We start from the raw sequence: 17,487 nt of genomic DNA, 5'->3' as shown, positions 1-17,487 counted from the left end.
TAAAATGATAACTCTCCTTTAACTCTGCTTCTCCTTCTAATCAGCAACTCTCCTTGTCCTATTTCAAACAATATTCTAGGCTTGCAACTCAAATGCAAATTCTCCTCCAAAGAGGGAAATTTCAATATTTTGTCTTTCAAAGGATCCTTTTCAGTTTTTAATATAAAAGATCTTCCCCGACTAATCTCTCTAAAAATAGCACTTCTATTCTTTTACTTTATTTTTCTTCTTAGTACTTATTATTTCCTAATATTTTATCTCATATTTATTTGCTAATTTGTTTAGCACCTATATCTCTAGAATAAGCTACTTGGTAGCAGAGTTTTAAAAAATGTCTGTATTTTTATCACATAAAATAATGATCAAACATAGTAATCACTCAATAAATATGTTAAATGGACATATAAACCTATCTAATCACTAAGTATTTGTTTTAAAACTTAAAAAGTTGCCGTGGCAACTGATGGTTGTTCCCCCCAAATTTGTTCTCCACCTCTTCCTAAAAACATGGCCTCCCAGGTAGAAACTACATTTCCCCGCTTCTCTCACATTCAGTTGTGGCTGTGTGACTAAATTTAGATGAGCAGAATAGAGCAGAAATATCATATATAATTTCCAGGTTGTCTTCAACTTATAGACAGGCTGTTGTCCCTGAACTTTGGTTCCTTCTCTCTTCCTCTGTGAGCTCACATCTGCCTGAAACCCAACCAAGGTGTCAAGGCAAAAGGATCCTGGGTTCCTGAATGACCTTGAGGAGCAGAATGGCCCCGTTAGCATCGATAGGCTGGCATGTAATATGAGAGAAATAAACTTCTGTTTTATACAAGGGACTTTATTTTGGATCATTTTCTTAGAGCTACTACGCCTTTGACACACTTGGTTTCCACAATTTTCTCTGCTAGTTCTCTGCCCATTCTTTCTCTATCTCCTTTTGAACTTCTCTTCCACTATCTGCTCCTTAAATATTGATTTTCTCAAAGGTTCTTTTCTGGCCAACTGCTATTCTTTATTTCCAGTTTTACTGAGATATAATTGACATAATAACATTGTACAAGTTTAAGGTGTACAACATAATGATACGGTATATGTATATATTGTGAAATGATTACCACAGTAAGTTTACTTAACATCTATTACCTCACGTAGTTACAATTTTTTTTTTGCAATGAGAACTTTTAAGATCTACTCTCTTCACAACTTTCAAATATACAATATAGTGTTGCTAACTATAGTCATCATACTGTACATTACATCCCCAGGACGTATTTAACTTATAACCGGAAGTTTGCGCCTTCTGACCACCTTCACCCATTTCCCCAGCCCCTCCCTCTTCCTCGAGCAATAACTAATCTGTTCTCTGTTTTATGAGTTTGGTTTTTCTGGATTCCACACAGAAGTGAGATGATATAGTAGTTGTCTTTCTTGATCTAACTTATTTCACTTAGCATAATGCCCTCAAGGTTCATCCATGTTGTTGCAAATGGTAGGATTTCCTTCTCTTTTTTGTGGCTGAATAATCAACAATTGTTCTTAATTTAACCTAGTGATAGTTGAATTTTTCAGTCAATGATAAATTTGAGAATTTAATGAATTTACGTGTATATAAATTGTATATACATTTAAATACTGCATATAAATATTGGCAGTTTATAGACAACCTGAAACCTATTTTTGAATCCTCTAAGTAACTATGGTGGCCAGATCAAGAAATCTTTTGAGAAATAGTACTGATTGTCATGGTTTTAACTACCACTCATCTCTCAGGATATTTTTCTATCTAGGTAAAGACAATATCTGACCATTTGGAAGCCTTACTAAACTCTTTCAATGGGTCCCTAGTGCCCTTAGGATAGAATCCAAACTAGGCCTTTCAGGAGTGAGCCCGTACTTATCTCTATAGTTTCTCCTCAACCATCCACCACCCCTAGAGCTCTGTGCTCCATGTGAGTTGAACTTTTGCAGTTCCTCAAACTCTACACTCTCAATTTCATAATATCACACATACTCTTTCATTTTCTGGAACATTCCCTGCCTTTACCTGGCTATCTCCACTCCTCAAACACACTGCAGCCTGAAACCCAGGCACTCTGTCAGTGAGTATGCTCTATCTCCCAGGATGCCCTTTTATACTGTATTCACTCTTTCCTAATTGCTATTTAACTCTCAGCCCCTATCTCCCATGAAATCAAGGATTATCTGCTTTGTTTGCTTTACTTCCCCATTAATATCTGTCCCAGTGCCTAATATATTATAGGTCCTTAACATTCATTTTATTTAATTACAAATTCTCAAACTTTCCGTGGCTATAGGAAACTTGATATTTAAGATGCTGGGTTAAAAAAAAAAAAAAAAAAAAACCTGTGGTGTAGGAATAAATTGTATCTCCTGATGCATAATTCTTAACAATTATGAAGAATTTAAATTTTCCAGTTGGAAAACAAGTATCTTCTCTCTGAATTTCCATAGGGCTTTATAACTCTCTCAATGTCCTATGTGAGACTAAGCTTTCAGTGGGTAGGCTGTGTATCATGTTCATGTTTTCATCCCTCATAGGATGTGGCACAGTTCCTTACATATCTTGAAATAACTCCACAGTACAGTACCTGACAAAAGCGTGGCTTAAAATATTGTAAATAATGAGAGAGGATAAAATTCTATGTGTTTATTTGCTTTACGCTAAAAAAAAAAGCTCTGTGAAGGTACCTTTGGTGAGGAAGGGTGGAGGAGATGGGAAGCAATGAATAAAGAACGCCAGAAAGTTGATAAGAAAAAGATAAACAAACTAGTTAGAAATTGGCAAAGATATAAGCAAGCAATTAACTGAAGAGGACATTTAAATCGGTAATAAATAAAGAGGTATTCACATAAAAAAATGAGTAGCACATAGTAGTCTCTCCAAGACTAAGGTCTCCATGGCTCACCTAGTTTCAGATATTCGTTAGAAATCTCTCTGGCTTTGTTAGGAATCGAAAAGATTCAAAATGAAAAATTGCAACATTCTGCTGTACTCAACAGATATCCCAAAGTTGAAACATTGGGCAATAATAAAGGTTGGCTAAGACGTGGGCAGAAGGGTACTCTAATAACTGCTGGTGGAAGCAGAAATTTGCACAGCACCTTTGAAGAGTGATTTTACTATTTAGTAGAGTAATTTGGAGAATTGTAACATTGAGACCACACATGTCTCACAACACAGCAGTTCCACGTTTGGATATATACTCTAAGAAAAATTCAATACTCTTCACAGGGGACATATACCATGATGTTCTTTGCAAAGTTGTTTGAAATAGCAAACACCTGGAAACAACTTAAATGCCTCTTAAAGGTACAATGTAGAGGCTCTTGGCCTTCTACTCATATACCCTTGGCATTCATATTGCCCTTACACATGGAGGGAATTTTACTGCAAGCACCTGCCACTCTCTGCCTGAGGGTGTTCTCTAGCCAAGAATATGCTTGGGCTTCCATGAGGTGAGCTAGAATTCCAGAACTAATGGCTGCAGGAGTAACCCTCAATGAATGCCAAATAGGAATTTTGAACACACACCCCAGCTTCATCGTCCTTGAGTAATACAACTCTGAAGTGGCTCACAACGCCAGTCAGATGATAAGAAATGTGTAGATGTGATCAGAGAAATGATTAGAAGTAGAAATGCAGAAATGATGAATATGAAGTACCTGTGGCTAACTGGATATACTGGTTTAAAATTTGACAGAGAGAAACAGGCTAGATATTGGCTAATAATGGTATCTGAAGTCATGGTGATGGATGAGATGAACAAAGGAGGGAGATGGTAAAAGAAAGGAAGGCCCAGGAAGAGCACGGAAGCTCATGAATATTTAAGGACTGAGCAGAAGATGTTCCTACAAATAGAAATGAAAGAGAGAGCTAATGTGGTGGAGGGAAACCAGGGGTAAGAAAGGAAAATAAAATGTTGATTTCATAAATGTTCTACTCGAGGACATATTGGCAATAGCTTTCTTAGAAACTTGTCTCTATTTTCTCTGTTTTCAGACTCACTAATTTCAAGTTGCTGTTGCTGCTTCATCTACATCCTCAACGTCCTTCATCTTTTAAAACCTGTTGATTTTCAGAAACTCATTTCTGACGCAGCCAAACATACCCTCTGCCAATACCGTTAACTTGAACCCTGGTGCATAAAAACAGATGATTTGAAAAGATACTAATATTGGAAAGATATTAATATTACAAATTAGCTACAAAACTATGAAACAAGACCATCTAAAACCCTTACAAAAGACCCCCCCCTCCTTTTTTCTCTATTACAGAAACCCATTATAGGGTGAAACTGTAGTATATATATATTTAGATAATATATAAATTATACGTATTATATATAATTATACATATTATATAAATATATATTATCTAAATACATATAATATATTATATATAACTGTTAATCAAGCAAAAAGAACAAGCCAAAAACACATTCTCATGCCACTTATCTTCACCACTCTCCTACTATGCGTAAGCTTTAAGGATTTAGAATAACCACAACAAAAAGGTCATTTTGCAAAACGCTTTCTGTTTTACTGAAGTTCTCTGAAATATATTCACTTACACTTACTAAGGTCTGTGATTAGTGTACAGAACGCTTACCTACCTGTTAAACACGAAAACTAGTACATTTGACAATCATCTTTAGAAATTTGCTTTAGCTATCCAAAATAATAATGTTGTGTTCACTCAGAATACAACAGACAAAGTCTATTTTGCACTTCTCTTGCCATTTATTCACTACCTAATTGGTAGCATCTGGTTTTGTTTTGGTTTTCGTTGCTTTCCCCCTAGAGTTTGCACACTTAACATGGGTAAGCACAGGACTAACTACTTTCCACCATTATCTCATTCAATGCTTAGAATGAGCAGTCTTACGAAATGGGCATTGCTGTCAGTATTTTTGATGGGAAGAAGTGAGACTTTCAAGAAATTAAAGGCTTTGTCTAAGCTAACACAGTTAATAAATGAGTCAGCGTTTGAACCCACGTTTTCTGATTCCAAAGCCCGTGGTTTGGGAAACTTGTCAAAATGGCATTGTAAGAATTTGGTTTGAGCCCCTTGCCTTTGCTTCCAATGAATAACAATAATAGACAAAATATTTAATGAGATCATGTAAAAGTGATGTAAAAACAAGGTAAATACTTCTGTGGACAAGAGATAGAATAGAAACAGAGGGTGAGCGGCAGTGTACCAGCTGGTTTTGGGAATGAGAGGCAAGAATTTCCCTATATCTGTGAGGCAACTGGGGTACCACATTTGCCCCACAATGACTGAAAATCAGTGCCAAGTTCATTGATGGAAACCTGAGTGTAAGATAACAGGAAGCTCAACAACTTACTACCCGCCTGGAGCCATGGTTTATATGGCGCTGCTGACACAGGGAGGCCAGAAGCAGCTGCCATCCTCTGGCAGTCAGCACCTGAAACAAACTGCTTTTTGACTTGGTGGCTAAATCTACGATATCCCCGTTATTGGAGATTCTGAGCTAGGGGTGGAGAGCATGCAGGGCCAACTCTATGACCATAGGACTGGAATGCGACTAGCAGAGAAAGAGAATTTTTTCAAGTCTCTCTCACTCAACTTGAGCCTGAAAACAAAAATTCCAAGACATGAAATCATATAAAAAGATCGCCAGCAAAATTTTTCAAAAGTCAATGAAGTCATTCCAGGTAACAAAAAAATAATAGATCAATTTCAGAATTTCAAGCTTGTTAGTATCCTTGAAGAGACAAAGTAAGAAATAACATCAATACAATTTATAAGAAAATAAGTAGAGATGAAACAATAAAAGCGGTCATGAGAAAGGAATCAATTAGAATTCCCAGGAAAAAAATATGTAGTTGAAAAAAATTCTGGAATGGACATAGTCAAAACAAGAATTAGTAAACTGGAAGATACCTCTGAGTAATTTACCAAAAAATGCAGCACAGAAGGACATATAAAATAGTGTGAAAGAGAATTTAAGAAATATGTACGATATGGTGTAGAACTTCAACATACATCAACTAGAGTGTTCCAGAAAAAGAGATTAGAGCTAACGGTAAAAGAAGCAATATTTGAAAAGAAAGTTCTGGAGTTTTCCATAATTTAAGAAAGATGTGAGTCTTAAGATCAAAGTATCTAGAAACATGAACAACCACTATGCTCTCTTTCGTGTAACAAGAGTAATAAAAACCATCCTGCCAGTCTCTAGGACAGCCTTTTGAGGACTCATAATTTGTCAGAGATGATAGAATCTAACCTGATAGATTCTGCCCTATATTTTGATAGAATAAATCATCTTTAAAAACAAATGATGACCGTAACTGTAAAAAGAATACAGCAAAACTGATATTCATCCTCAATTGAGAAGACATACCTTCACCATGACAGATGTCTACTGCTGCAAGTGTACAGAAAAATCCTGAAATTTAGTGACCACAAGAATTAAGGAAGTAAGCCAAAGAGTGTCATAACGCTAGCATATGTCCAGGCCACTCTATTACCCTCTTTGTGAGCTCATAAATGCAAATGCAAAAGCGCGCACACACACACACACACACACACACACACACTCCAATCTGGTGTAATATTGTAATATAGTGGAAGGACAATGAATCACCAATAAGTTTTATATATAAATAAGAGAAGTAACCATATATTAGTTTGTGAACTTATTTCCATTGTTTCATATTAATCTACTCGATAATCTAAACTTCTGTGTAAAATTAGCCTTTTATAAGAAAACATATACCTTCTTAAAGCCATGGTTTTAAAATAATGCTATGGTTGATTTCAGTTTTTAAAAGATGGCTTCACCTCAGTAACGCATCAATAAGTAAATATGAACAGAAAAGATTGAAAATAGTAGTTTAAGATTAAACATTAGGAAAATTAAGCAGTAGTTGTTTTTATCTTTTGTTTATCACAATTTATGCACTTCCATCAGAGAGAGCCCCATTCTTTTGCAGCTCCTCCCCACAGCGTAGTAACTTCCTGAGTTGTGGTCAGACTTTATACCCAAGGAAAATAATGAAGTTCCCTTTGATTTCTGGTCTCTGGATTGGTTTAGAAGGAAGAGGTTACCCCTTGGTAATCATTTTTTTTTATGATCAGGATACCAAGAGGAGAAATTTTCAAAACACTGACCTCTTGGCAACGCGTTTCATAAATCCTCAGCCACACCTTAACTTTACACACTGAGGCATATTAAAAGAAAAGCCCAAACAATTGACATGCCCTCTCTTGCCTGTTCATATCAAGATCATAACAAAAGACCTTATTAAGGACACGTTGGGAGATTTTGATGAGAATATAATTTTTAAAATCTCAAAAGGTTCATGCCAATGAAAACTTCAACATTTTCTCTCTCTCAAAAAACAAAAATGGTTTTCACTTCTCTGAAGCACTAATAAACAGCTAGGGACGGTGTATGTGGGCAAAAAAAGAATGAATGTAACAGGTGACAAACATAATGAACTGGTTCTCTTAAGAAGAAAAGGATTTGTCAGTCACATTTTGCAATTGTTGAAAGAAGCTTGTATCAAATCATAGGAAGAGCTGGACAATAATTATCTTTCTTTCTTATGCATGGTTTTTGCATTAAAGTCAAGACTGTTACTTAGGTCTGCAACAGTTGATAGTTTTCCATAAATCTTTGGAAAAGAAGAACTAAGCAACGCTACAAAATTGCCTTATAAGCAAAAACACATTCGCTCTTGCTTAAAAGCTTTCCTCCTTTTTATTGTAAAGTTTTATAGCTTCACAATTACTCCAATATATTTTTTCCGTTTATTAATTGACTTTAGCAAACAGAAGCTATAAATCTCAAAATATAAGGAGCTTACTTTAGCAAATTTTATTTTTTAAATGGTGATTCAAAATTGGTATTATAGAGCTGCTCTTTAAAAAGTTGAAATGAATACGAAACACAGTAACCACACAGACCTCGGATTTTATCAAACCATCAGTCTGGAAGACACATTTTTCACTTCATCCATCTAGTAACATCTAACACAGTCACCTTGTTAATAAAACTGCTTTTTAAACAAAGTCAACAACAGCAATAATATTTTGTCACTTATTAAAATCGTAATACTGAATTTGCAGTTTTTGCAGAAGGATCTCTTCTATAGCATTTCTAGGAATACTCCCTGTAGGCTCTGATTTTTTTCTTTTTAATAAGAAGCACATTTAAAATAGGATTATAAGTACGGCTAAACTAAGAATTAAGCACAATTTACTTTCTGAGGTATATTTTTTTTCGAGGAAAAGCAAACCTCCTAACTTCCAAGGTATTTGCCCTGAAATAAAAACTTCTCAGTATTGTTTCAAGATAATTAAAAAAAAAATCCATGTTCAAAGTTTCTAAAGTGAAATGTGAGCTAACAAGACAAAAAGAAACAAAAGAAGTTTGCACACTGCTGCTCAAAAGAAGTTTACACAATGCTCTGCCAGGAATAACACACATAAACTAGAAGAAGGCAATTATTGGAATCAAAGCACACTTACTTTTTAATATGTAAAGATGCACGTTTTTTTCCTATTTTAGGTTAAAAATAAGAGGACACCCCAGTGAGTCTTGCTGGCAGTCAGATAACGCACTGGCCCTGACCCTTTAACTCACAGGAATTCTCAACAAAGCCCTTTTCATACAGACTCTGCTATATATTCCTGAGATAAGGTGGCAAAACATGGAGAAGTGACACAAAGTTGGACTAAATGAAATGTTTACAAATATTCTGTCACACCGTTGTTCCTTCATTATCTATTCCACACATGATTTGCCTGAAACAATATTTATTCAGGTTGAAGAGAAGCGTGATTGAAACAAAAGGACAATTTCAAGAAAAAGGACATGCCAGACAATGCAAATATTGTATTTCTCTGTGAGCATGGCCAAGTTTAATGTGAAATCAAGCAGAAACAAAACCAAATCACCTAAGAACTTCTAAGAAATGCTCCTGCTCTAATTTCCCTCAAAACCCAACAGATTTCTTGTTTTACAACAGAGAAAGTATCTTTTAAATAATATCTTAAATCTGCACTCACCATGCGAAAGCCACGGTTGCGTAGCGTAAGTGTGCTATTTTCTGCCCCTTTTCCATTTCAGTTTTGCCTATAGTTCTCCAACACCCAATAGCCCAGAGCTGCCACCCAGAGGCCCCTCCACGAGCTGGCTTATTTGCCTGTCAATCTGAGTGCTGGCTTCTGTATTATGCGGCTGTGCACTTTGCTGAACTTCTAATATCATTTCCATACGCTTCCCACCGCCTGAAGTAGGTGATTTGTTCTTTCGGTTCAATAAGACTCGGATCACTTTTCGGGGAACTCTCTGGGATCAGGCTTTCAGTCGTTCACCTTCAAGTGAAGGAGTTCTTGGTGAGAAGTGGGTGGAGAGAAGGAAGCTCAGTACAAGGGAATTCAGAGTGTAATGAGAACGCAGAGAAACTTCCTCTCTCTTTTCCTTCCTTGCTAGGCTGAGCTGCTAGTGCCTCTTTCACAGAACTTCGGAATGTTACGGGAGGACAGCAAAGAGGCCCCGCCAGACAAGCCTTTCTCAATCAATTAGCTTGCAGCCATTACTTGTGACCTTAGGTCACACAGCATAAGTGTGTGGGGTGTGCCTTCAGGGGTCCCAAGGCTGCTTATTACAGCTTAGATAACCCAAACCAAGCAGACACTGAAATCTAGAAAGATTTTTAATAGGAAATATGCTGAAGATACGAAATAGACAGAAGGTGAATTCTAAGTTTGTTCTTTGCAGGAGTAACTATTTAATTCAGTCAAAGATTTTTTTTTTTCTATTAAACAATCCAAAACTATATATTTTTCCCCTGATGGATCAAACAGGATTTAGAAAGAAGCAGCAAAGCATTTCTTTTATATTAAGTTTCAAGCTGGGGATATAGAAATGACAAAATAATGAATCTATCATACACATGTAGATATCACTTAATCATCCGGGTTCCTAGGTTTTTAGTTTTTTAAAGACACTGACATTCTATCAAACTGCAAAGTTAAACTACCATAAACAAAGTTCTCCATGCCTGAGGAAGTCAAAATCACACCACTTTGGGAGGTAGGCATAACTATTTTAAACTCTTTCAAGACTGCATATATCTTAATGTCAAGATTTCTCTTATTCTCCTACTTTCATTAGAATTTCATTTTGCTCTCTCATTCAGATAAATGCTTTCTTTCTTTGATATATATCAAAAAATGAGAGTTCAAAACATCAGAAAATAAACAAAATGCTAAAGAGAAGCAATCTTTTAAAACTCCAAGTTTGTTTACAGTTCATACATTGTTTACCCCTTGAAAACACTTTAAAAATAATAACCACCATCATTATCAATAAGTTAAGGACACAGAAATATCAGGCAATTTTACTTAAAATAAATTCATTCTTTTGAATACTACAACCCAATTAAGGGGCATATGCTTGTATAGTGATTGTAACACACAATCTTCCCCCCAAAACAGCCACTCCTCAGAAATGGACTTGCCACACCCACATTTCCTCCCCTTAATTATTTGGTGACACCACAAAACATGATCGGCGCAGCAGGCTACAGGAATGGAATATTCCATACAGATGCTGGACTTAGCATTTCTAGCTCATCAGCCTTTACTTGGCCAATTGAATTGTCCTCAAATTGGGTACTGACTTAAATAAAGCAAACAAACCAAAAATGCAAGAATGAATAAGACAGATGAGAGAAACAGGACTAGGTAATACTATCTGATAGAGAGGCTCAATTCTGAAAACTGTAGTAATAAGGGTATTAAAATCAGTTACAGGAGGGGGTTATGGCAGTAATTGGGGGTTTCCACTTTCTCCAATCTACAGTAGGAGTCATTGACAGGTTTGGAAAAGGAGATTGGCATTGCCTTTAAATAAGCTTTAAAAACAACATAAGTTAAATAATAAAAATAATAATAATAATAATAATAATTAAGATCTTTTAGTGATTCAGTCATGGCTGTTTTATATATTGAAAACAGGCATTATTCAAATCACTTTGGGCCCTTTAGCCAACAGATATGCAGAACATCAAGAATTCTAATTACTCCTTGAGAGATACGTAGTCTTTAGAAATTCTATGATTCAACGCCACCTTATAGTTCCATGTTCCATTTTCATCTGTTATGAAGAACAACAAGTTTTATTTTTTTGTTTCCTTCATTTAAGACTAAGAATTAACTCCTAAGAGTCAACAAGGCCACCAGTCTTATCCATTAGATGTCTACAGTCATACACCTCAAGGATCTGGCCTCTATTGCAACAGCACTTCTGCATATACAAAACAAAGGACTTTTTTGAGAAGTGCAAAAAAGTCACTAATAACCTACATAAAACATAAAAAATACACCAGCATTTGAAAGCACTTTGGTGATTTCATAGTCTGTAATGTATTTTTTTATAGCCAGTTGACCAAAACAACCACAGACATTTCTGAATTACACACAGGTTTTGAAAATAATCCCCTTTGTAAAAGTGTGGTATCTTACATTGAAAAAATCACTACCATGGGCTGGCTCCATGGCCGAGTGGTTAAGTTCACATGTTCCAATTCTGTGGCCCAGGGTTTCACCAGTTCCTGGGCACAGATCTAGCATGGATCATCAGGCCATGCCGAGGCGGCATCCCACATAGCAAAGCCAGAAGGACCCACAACTAGAATATACAACTATTTACTGGGGGGCCAGGAGGGTGGGCTTTGAGAAGAAGAAAAAAAGAGATTGGCAACAGATGTTAGCTTAGGTGCCAATCCTTAAAAGAGAAAAGAAAAGATCACTACCAGAATGCTACTGAAAATAGGTTGTCTGCTTTACCCCACTCATTCCTATCTTCATTTTATGGGGAAAAAGTTTACTATGCTAGATATCAAGGAGATTGAATCAAACATTGCAGATAATTTTTGCTAAATTCATCTAATCTGAAAGAGATCTCAGTAGCTCAGATTTTACCAAAATCCTATTTTACCGCCAAAACCCTATTATGCTATTTAGAAATGCTGTTAGACTACATAATAAATATGAAAATAATTTGAAATTATGTTTCAATGAATTAAAAAGTCATTAAAAATGATAGGAGACAGTATTTCTATATGAAGTTATAAAGACAATTTCTGAGCACTACATAATAACAAAACATTAGTCACTTATTATATGGCACTGACCTTTCTCACACTAATTCTGTTCTACATCTATCCATTTTTCCCTACTCATCTGCAATGCTTTGAAAGGTACTCTCTTTTGGATGGAGGAAGAGATGAACTAAAATGAAAGGCTTGAAAACATTACTATCAAACTTCTAGTTTTACTAGACATCTGATTAGCAGTCTGCCATCATAAGTTGGTTTCAGAGAACTTTCTGTTAAAACATCTACACAGAAAAACACACCTTACAACAATCCTAAAGCCTGCAATTAACTGAAGCAATTTCTTCATCATTCTCCTAAAGCTAACGATATTGGACTAAGAAAAAACATTAGATGGGGGTCTATACACAGAGACAAACTAGTTCTATTCACGTGAAAGTCAAGAAAGCATTTCAACATTTCTTTATTAACTGCCTTCAGATTCATGGACCTGTTCCACAGAAAACTTGGATTGCCGTAATTTCATTGGGTGTCAGTAGAAGGTGCTGCTTCTTGGGATACACAGAGTAGTATTCTCACAGCACCATCTCTTCCTGTTTTGGCATTGGTACCTAAAAACAGGAAGGGAGAAAAGGGACTGGCATGTGACATATTACATGCCCCCAAATTTAGTGAAAGCAAGGTAGGTGGTAGAAGAGGTAGGAAGATGGTGGAATGAGGTGCATAGGAATTGTGGCTTTTAATGCTTATGAAACAATAAGGTTTAGGACATAGGAGGCCACCTTACTTTAGAGAGAAAAGTTAGACTCCATGTATGCTTCCTAGTCTCTAGTTGGGAGTTCTGTACCCTACCTGTCACGCAGCTAGAATGACAGGAAGGGAATTTAACGAGCATAAATGGATTTTAGCTAGTAAGAAGTGGATGGTAAGAATACAACTGGTGTCATCCATGACATTAGATCGAGCTAGGCTAATTTAACATTGAGCAAATAGAAAACAAATATAAAATGAGGGCCTATAGGAAAATACGACAGAGAAAGTGGGAAAAGAACATTATCCAAAGAAGAGCCATAACTGAATATATCAGCTATTAAAATAGGTGACAACAGGCACTTTAAATAGAATTCAGGAAGACATGACCTCTATAACACTATACAAGAAGGAAGAAATAGCCTAAAATAAAAACAAGAAAATAAAATGGAAATACACACATTTAAAAAGAAAAGAGAGTATGATGGATAAAGAAAAAAGTGAAGTAAGGATAAGAAATGACACTGAAAAATCATATTGGTGATATGGATGACAAAGCTAAAAAAGTAGAGAGGCAAGGTTGAAGTCTATAGAAACTGTGTAGATGAGCTCGCTGGAAGGAATCCTGAAATATTTGACTCCATGCATTTTTTATCTAAGATGTCATAAAACATAAGGAAAATTGAAAGTATGCTATGGAAGAGGGAAAATGTTGATAATAATGTGAAAAAATTTAGCACACTATGCACATAAGCTCTTGTAGATTATTTTAAAGGGACAAACACCTTAATGAAAAATATAAAGAAGAGGAACAAATAATTCAAAGATGAAATAAAAGAAATGAAAACTAAAGCAACATTGAGATTATGGTATAAACTTTTCCTATTATTTGACAATTTTAAAATAAATATTCAAAGTGGCTTATTCTGTTCTTATGAGTATATAAATGGGAACAAACTTTCTGGAAAGCAACCAGTTTATATGTGCCAAGATTCTTGCATTTTCTTTTTATTTATCTAGTCACTGAACAAATATTTGTTGATCACTTATTATGTGCCAGGCACTGTTTGAGGCACTGGGGATAAAGTGTTTAACAAAACAGATAGAATTTCTGCTGTCATTTAGGTTCTAGGAGGTAGAGAGAGAGAATAAGCAAATACACATGTAAATGTAAAATATTAGGAACTATTGAATACTAAGATGTAAAATAGTGCAGGATAAGGGGATAATGAATGATTTTGGAGGTGGCAGAGATGACATTTTATGTAGGTGCTCAGGAAAATGTCTCTTTTGTGTGATAACATTTGGGCAACAATCAGAGCACAATGTAGGAATCCTACATGATAATGTGTAGGGGAAACTTCCAGAGCAACAGCTACCAGTGAAAAGGCTCTGAGGTGGGCATGATTTTCAGTAATATTATATCAAAAATAAGCTAGATCAAAGACTTTTTTGTAAGAAAGTCAAGGACTCTTTCGTAAGAAAGTTATCAGCGAGAAAGACCAACATTTTTGTATCAGGTTGTTTATAATTGCCTACAAAACTGAAAATGAGTATATCAATTCTTATGATATAGTATTATATAGTGATTTAAAATCATCATTTTGAAGAATTATCAGATATGAGCTTTATGGAAGCCAAAGCAGGAATAAAACAAACTCCAGATGAGATATGATTCTAGATTTGTAAAAATGGGAGTCTTTAAATATAGTAAAAGGAGCAGGTATTGAAATGTTGATAGCAATTGTCGTCACTGTATGGCAGAATCATGCATCGTTTTTATGCTTTTTTATTTCCTTTCTAAATTATTTAGAATTTAACTTATTTCTTTTATGAAAGAAAAATATTCTAGGTGTATTATTAATTCCAGCATTCTCTTTATCACAAATCTTGAAGCTTTTGACTTATTTTGGACTATTTACTCTCTCAAATCTAGTTGGTCAATACTTGAATGATTCTTCTTTTATGAATAATTGAAATTTTCCTCTTCCCTTTCATTTCCCTGCTTCTACGCTGTTACTTAGACCTATCGGAAGAATTTAAGAGAAGACGTAAAACCATGTGCATGTATGTATATAGCCTTTGTTTTCTCCTTTGAGAGCATATGGCAAGAGTCATCTCTTTCGCTCAGTGACAAACGCCCTCCCACAGCATCTACTACTTGACCCTTAATTAGATCTTCCCAGACTCATGTCTGAAATAACTCATGTCTGAGACCCTCCCTGTCTGTATGGGTCCCAAAGGATTGGAGCAGCAGCAGGAAAGCAAGAAAGTGTCTCTCTGTAGTTTAGGATGTGTGTCGCAAGATGCGTGAGCCAGTAAGGTGTTGAATGAGATTGAAAAAAGAAACAAAGAAAAAGAAGGAAGGAGAGAAAGAAAGGCAAGAAAACAGAGAACTCTACACAGAGAATGGGTCATTAATGAAAAATGAAAGCTGAACACAGTGAAATCTCATGCTGAGGAGCAAGAGTCCAGGTTGGCCAAAAGCATCTAGTTCAACAACTTTTGCTCTTTCACTAAATATGTAAAGAATACGGTCTGGGTGCTATCATTTTAAGATCTTGTTAAAACAAAAACAATGAAGCAAGTAAAGGAAGTAAAATATGGGGATTAGAAATGGAAAGAAACAAAAGGGAGATAGAAACAGAGAGAGAAAGAGAGAGTTAGATGAACTGGCATAATTTGAAAAAATAAACAAACGACCAGTATGGGAGCTGGGAAGAAAGAGAAAACATAGTTCCTGAAGAGGTGATACAAAATACATGTGTGTTAATGCTTCTGACGTGTTGCTATATTGATATAAGTAGAGGCGTTAGAATAGAAGACAGAAAGTAGTCTAATTGGACTGGAGAGGATGGAAGATGGGATTGAGAAAGCTAGATCGGTTGGAAAGTATGAGTTTGAATCAGATTGAAGAAATTTACAAATTACTGGAAAATGGGGACAAGTCACAAACTAAGACAAATTGGGATGGGTCGCGTGTCTTGCAAAGCGAGAGGTAAAAGCTGAAGTCTGATCCCATGGGAAACTGTATCAGGGGCAAGTGCTGAGCTCCTCAGGAGAAGATCTTCCGTGAGGCCAGGGCTAAAGTTATCACACAGGGGATACTGAGCAGTCCCCCTGAGCCCTCACTCACTGTAACAGATTCCATCCAACCAAGCCATGCTCAAGGTGGTTGTAGCTAAACCTGCCTGGGCCCCAGACACAGACCTAGGAAGAGAGAATGGTAACAAGTTCAGTCAAGGAAAAGAAATTAGAGGCATTAAGCAAATCTGCTCTAGCATATTAAGGTTCACATAGGGTGCCAGAGTTCAGGCAAGAACGCGAGTTGAGACTATTTGGCACTTACAGAGGAATGTCTCTGAGATAAACCAGGGCTTTCATGAGCAGGTAGTGAAAAACAGGCTACAGGCTACAGCTTGAGGAGTGCGGACAGCCAGCCTACCCAAAGTTATCTTTCCCTGTAGCCTTCCTTGGTGCCTCCTCCTCCTTGGAGATTTTGGTGCCAAAAACCCCTTTGGTACCAAGACACTAATTCTAATATGGGTGAAATACTGCATCTGGAAATTCTTACAAAAATAAAATATAGTACTCTTGAAGATTTCTCTCACCTCTCTGCAACTATCATCAGGCTTTAGATTAGGATATTTGGGACCATCCATGGGTAATTGTGGGTCAGAGGATATTGCCAAGAAAGGCAAGGCTGCTAGGATCAGGGGCGCCAAATTTAAGTTAATATTCTGAAAACACTGGCTCTAAAACCCTTGTGATACTGTACCCAAAACTCTGGTTGCCAGAGTTGTTATTAAAATTTATACTATTGAGTTAATCCTAAAGAGTTAATCTTAGACAGCATATGACTTTCCTGAGCAATTTGATCCTATATTCCAATAATCAGACCTCCAGTTAGAAGAGGATATCATGGGCTCTTGAACACAAAGGCAGATAAAGTTCTGTGATTCCAGTTCTAAAATTTTCAATAAGGAACTACTTTTCAGATGCTAACTGCTATTTAATTAGATTGGGGAATTGTTGCCATGTTTGTTGTTCTGTCCCCAATTCTTAGCTAAATAAATTTACTTTGAAGCTTTTAAGGAGAGGAAATTGATTCTAACTATGGCATGTGCTCCAAAAGTTATGTAAATTTCTGAGCTAAAGCACTTTGGGATATATTATACAGATTACATGTTACAAAGTTCATTCTTTTCTTGCTCCCTTTCCTTTCAAAAAACAAAGCTGAAGAAGAAACAGTCAAATGTTGCAGGCTACTTGTAAGTGCAGAGAACTGTGAAGACCTGATATGAGGTGCTGTCTTTTTCTTTAACACTTGTCAAACCAGAGAACAAGTCAGTGTGCTTGAATTCCAATGGAAGCCATGGACAGGGTCTTGGCTGTTCCATTTTACTAGCTAAATATGTGAATGAATGAACGGTGTATTATAAACGGAGAAAACAGTTGGATATAACTTTTTAATGAGTAGAAACCTAAACAAATTTCTCCCAAGAACAGGAAATTGGTATGGCTGTCCTGACAGATAGAAGCTCTGAGTATATTTTAAAAAGAAGAAAATATAAGCAGTGGACAAAAGACTGTTCCAGACATAAAGGCTGGGATAAATGTAAGAAT

The 17,487-nt window shown here is 36.1% G+C and overlaps 1 protein-coding gene across 10 annotated transcripts in view; it reads right to left on the bottom strand.

The window, feature by feature from the left end:
- LOC139079894 (uncharacterized) overlaps window positions 1–17,487 on the bottom strand; it is a 613,636-nt gene that overhangs the window by 501,273 nt on the left and 94,876 nt on the right. The window contains exon 1 of one of the 10 annotated variants that reach the window (XR_011533894.1): window positions 9,056–9,299. The exons of 8 other annotated variants lie outside the window; for them this stretch is intronic. The gene's annotated coding sequence lies outside the window, so the exon portion shown is untranslated. Of the gene's footprint in view, window positions 1–9,055; window positions 9,300–17,487 lie in introns of those variants that run through there. One more of the 10 variants, XR_011533893.1, reaches the window with a different exon arrangement.

The sequence above is a fragment of the Equus przewalskii genome, chromosome 27, assembly GCF_037783145.1.
Source record: "Equus przewalskii isolate Varuska chromosome 27, EquPr2, whole genome shotgun sequence".
In the NCBI taxonomy this organism is placed as follows: domain Eukaryota; kingdom Metazoa; phylum Chordata; class Mammalia; order Perissodactyla; family Equidae; genus Equus; species Equus przewalskii.
The sequence above is the reverse complement of the archived record's forward strand: the minus strand, read 5'-3'. Positions and strand labels throughout refer to the sequence as shown.